Below are 5276 nucleotides of genomic sequence, written 5' to 3' on the forward strand. Positions count from 1 at the left end.
AACTGTCTTCATGTTCATGAGCTTGAGATCACAGCTCAGCTTCCTGTGTCTTCATTAGTAGAGTGTAATATGGCCTATTACTCCATTTGGAAAATTCTGTTTCTGTTCACATATAACTGGGGAGCCCAACCAGGGCTACCACAAAATATTAGCTGCCAGGAACTGTCTTCATGTTCATGAGCTTGAGATCACAGCTCAGCTTCCTGTGTCTTCATTAGTAGAGAGTAATATGGCCTATTTTCCAGCAAACACATTTAAGATCATGAGAAAAGTTGCCCATATAGCAAAGGCTTTAAGCCAGATTACACTGAGGGATATGATATAAGAATTTCTGAGAGGTTGTTTTATTTTATTTTATTTTATTATGCATAATAATTATCTTGTTTTAAAGTTTCTGCTATTATAGCAGGTGACAGTGTGCTGGATTCAGCTCTAACTTTTAAGAAAGAAAATTACTTTCTGACTTCAACTAGCATAAATTTATTCACAAAAAATGGTTTCACAAATACCTTTTAAGTTATGTTTGTAGGCTCAGCCATCACATTTTAGAAAACATATTCCTGGTCACAGAGTAAAAAAAAAATATGTTCCTACATTCTCTTAACTTAAATTTGTGAAAAGTTTTCTCTGTTCTCTAATATGCAGAGATAAGGCATTTGGAAAAGACAGTTATTTGAAAATAAGGTTGACAAGGGCTTTGGACTTTGGAAGACTGGCTCACCAAATAAATAATAAACAAGTACTTTTTGATAGAACTTCAAAAGTTTAACCATATTACCACGTTTAGACTTCATCTACTCATAATGGAAAACAACAATTTTCTCACAAGAACGTCATGCTCAAGAATGTCTTCCTGTCATAGATGACGCCATAAAATACAGCAACGAGGCTGTTCATGTTAGAGAATCAGCAACTTCAAAGACATGTTAAGAGTTTTCATTTCTTTGGAAGACCAGAGTTCGGACAGACATCTGCTTTGTTGCTGCTGTTGTGGCTTTAGTTTTGTTGTGTCATCTGGACTTCTATAAGAATGCAAAGTGACTGTCCTCTCCATTTATCTCAAGTGAGGTTTCCATCCACACAGCCACAAAGCAAGATATCCTTGCTTTCGCAGTCTGATACACTCAAAACCTTCACATTCATCCTTTCTGATGAATACCTACTATTTACATCAAAGTAGATAGAACTGGAGGGTATTATGCTAAGTGAAATAAGTCAATCAGAGAAAGACAATTATCATATGATTTCACTCATATGTGGAATATAAGAAATGGTGCAGAGGACCATGAGGGAAAGGCAGGAAATTGAATGGGAAGAAATCAGAGAGAGGACAAAGCATGAGAGACTCTGAACTCTGGGAAATAAACTGAGGGTTGCTGGAGGGGAAGAGTTGGGGGGAATGTGGTAACTGGGTGATGGGCATTAAGGAGGGTACATGATCTGATGAGCACTGGGTGTTATAAGCAACTGATGAATTATTAAAAACTTCTTCTGAAACTAATAATGTACTTATATGTTGGCTAATTGAATTGAAATTTAAAAACCCTTTTACATTATCATTTTGAGAAATTAATGAAGAGAGGAGGAAAGAGAATGGTGTGAGGAACACAATCAAGGAAATGGAGCAACAACTGGCCCAAGTGCTATGACATTTCAATGCCATCTGAAATATACAGAATTCCAGAGATTTGGGAGAGGAGGACACATCTCACAAAGTGTAGGCTTTTTGTGTGGATGTTAATAAAGAGAAATCCCACTGGGGGATTTATATACATTAGGTATCCTACTATGACTTCCCAAAGTGGCATGCTCTTAATACAAATGAATACACACAGCATTTTAGAGAAAAAGGAAAGTCCATATATATTTGTTCCCTTGTATGTAGTTAAAATAGATGCTTTATTACCAAACTTCTGAAGATAATTTCTCAAGCCAAAGGAGCTTTTGCATATTTTATCAAACCAAAGACAAGAGGGCATTTTTGGAAAGGGAAGAGAAGGGTTTTATTGTCCTTCATATTATTCTACATTAAAAAAATCAATTTTATAAATTCAAAGCTGTTTTATAGCTAAAAAAAAAAAAGAAGAAAGCCAAATCTATTTTTAGAGGAATTGTCCTAATGTATATAGGGGTGCTTTCCTCTTTGTGACTTTTCAAGTTACCACTCAGGGATAGAGTATTTTCCATCTCTTTAAGTAGAATTGACCATTTCTTCTCTTGTACATGATACTGACATGGTATCAGTTCATGGAGAAGGGGAGCAGGACAAGGTATATCAGACCAGCTAGCATAATGTCTTGCTGCTTAATCAGACAGCTCTCAGTGGCTTAACACAATCCACCAGACATCCATATGGGATACATCATAGTCCAATGGGTTGTTTACTGGGGAATCTCCTACTGGATGACTCAGAAACACAGGCTCCTTCCATCTTATGACTATGCCGCACCCAAAGCCTCTGATACATATATATTTAATAATTTGGTATAAAATAATTTTTGTTGGGGCACCTGGGTGGCTCAGTCAATTAAACATCTGCCTTCCACTCAGGTCATGATCCCAGGATCACTGAGGCCTCCATCCCACTCAGCGGGGAGTCTGCTTCTCCCTCTCCCTTTCCCTCTGTGTGTGCTCACAGGCTCTCTCTCTCTCTCTCTCTCTCAAATAATAATAAGTAAATAAATAAATAAATAGTAAATCTTAAAAATATAATTTCAATTTCCAGAATCAAAGACAGGCTGTAGTCAAGTCCAAGAACTAAATGCTGTACCACCAACTACACTGTCACTGCTGCTGTTTTGAATGCTCCCCACCCCTGCTCACCTCTTTTAATGCTGATTGCACTCAAAATGTGAAATACGTATTTAATAAGAGGACATCTGGCTTGTTTTAATGTCTAAATTATAGAAATTTTATGTGTCCATGTCAGCCCCCGGTGTGTTTACTTTGAAACAGGTTCAACCACAGTTCACATTGACAGGAAGCTGTGATGACTTTCTGCGTTAATTAGCCTGGTCTAATGGTCAGAGCATTAAGGGAAGTCAGCAGTCCTATTGCTTAGCGCCTTTTGGACACTATCTTGCTGTAAGTACTTTTGGAAAGTCAGGGTTCATTTTCTCTAGCTGTCTCACAGAGATGATCCTAGGGTAAAAGAGGTCATTAAAACACTCTAGGCTCTGAGGTATGACAAATTCCAATGCTGCCAAAGCTCCTGTGGTGACTCAAAAGGATAGCAGTGTGGGAGGCATAACATGTTGCCCTGGGACCTGGTGTTTCATAAGCCCAAGACTCATCCCTTAATTGGAGTGGCGTTCTAACCCTTGGATAATCCAATTTGGGAGACTTCCACATTTGAAATGCTTGATAGTCAATTGCAATGTCTCACCTCATCCACATTTGCTCCACGGCGGACTGGGTGCATGTACTGATACACATGGTCATCCACTAGATGGAAACCACAGAAGCAAGTTTGGGAACAACAATGTATATTTAATTGTTATGTGAAAAAAAAAAGAAAAGAAGAAAATCAAGCTCAGCTAATATTAATGTAAAGCATCTTGCTGTCAGGCTTGCTTAGACTTCTGTAACATAAGGGGGAGAATTATCCTGATGGAAAAATGGAAGTCCAAGAGCAATTAGGGAAGTCAGTTAAGTGGATTATACTGTGTGGTTTTAATTCACGTAATCCTTATTTTAAAAATGGGAAAAGTATATAAAATATCCTTCTCAGAAACTGGGAATTGAACATAATCTTGCACATATAAGCCCAAATGATCAATCCCCAAGTGGCAGAGCTGACTTCTCCTATCTTTGTTAGCCACAATGGGAGGGAGAGGGTAAAGAGTAATGATCTCATGAGCTGATGTCACTGAGGTTGTATCCAGGGAAAAGAATTAAAAGATATTCTTTCATTTCTTTATTATAAAGAAGAAAATTTTTAAATGACTGAAGAAGTAACACTTTTCTAAAGAAATCTCTGCTGTGGAAAGAATATTTTGAAAACAGATGTTTGGAAAAGTTTTCATTATTATATGATTTTGATGCAGAAAGCAATTACATATACAATGCATAAAAACTGGGGAAAAAATCACCTGGATATAAAATTTTCTGACTTATTTAAGATATTTTCAAATGAAGTGTTTCAGTGGATTTTGAATTCATTTATTAAAATTGTACAAAACCCAGTTGTTTTGTATGACTAACCAGTTGACCTTGAGGACTATATAAATTTACTAATGAAATTATCAAACAAACCTTGTATTTAATTAGTGACTGAGATTTAAAAATAGCATCTTGAGTTAGTAATCAGCAAATTTGGTTTTGCATACATTTGCGGGGATGGTCTGCCACCATAATAGCCAGTGGTAGTAAATGTCACAAGGAATTACATAGAAATCAAGGGAAAAAATATGGGCATACATTTAATCACATTCCTAACCTCTCCTGCCACCAAAAAAAAAAAAAAAAAAAAAAAAAAAAATCAGTACACCAGCCTGTGCAGATTCAGTTTTGTTTCTGTTTTTATTTTTAATTTGGTAAGGGAGAAGGTGTGACCGCAAATAGCTAAAATTAGAAATTAATTTTAAATCATTTCCTCATATTGCTTTTAGTTTCCATTTCATTTTTATTTAAATTTTACAGTGTATTGGGATAAAAATACACAAATTCCAAATTAATTAAATATTTATGTTGATTATAAGAACATGCTCAATAGGTACATTTTCAAGTATTTTTTACTGATTAAGGATCATCATAAAAATTTTAAAGATACAATATAAAGCTACAAAGAAGGATATACCAGCTTACTTATGAAATGAGCTTAGAGTCTAAATATCATTGGTCTCCGCATCTCACCTTTACTCCCTAAAAATCTCGCTTCAACTGCTTCTATCTTGTAAATTTATCCAGTATACCTTATAGAGATGATGAAATAGTATACAAATGAAATTCCTGTAATGTTCCCATCCAACCAATTGATTCTTTCAAAGAAACCCTAAACAAGTTCCATGAAAATCAAATATGGTGCCTAATTACATCACTTACAAGTTTATACAAATATTTGTAACATAGTTATTGCAATCCTTTCAGTCCTCAAATTGTAGCCTCTGTCCACAGTGTGAAAACCAATTGCTGCATTATAAGCGACAATAATAGTAATGAACATAATGATTGTATGTCATATCATTTCACAGATTAAAAGTAATCTGATTCTCTGAGAAGACTATCACTTCCATGACATGAGCCCTGGATTTAGAATAAAAGGACCTGCTTTTTGT

The sequence above is a fragment of the Vulpes vulpes genome, chromosome 4 (assembly GCF_048418805.1).
Source record: "Vulpes vulpes isolate BD-2025 chromosome 4, VulVul3, whole genome shotgun sequence".
NCBI lineage: Eukaryota > Metazoa > Chordata > Mammalia > Carnivora > Canidae > Vulpes > Vulpes vulpes.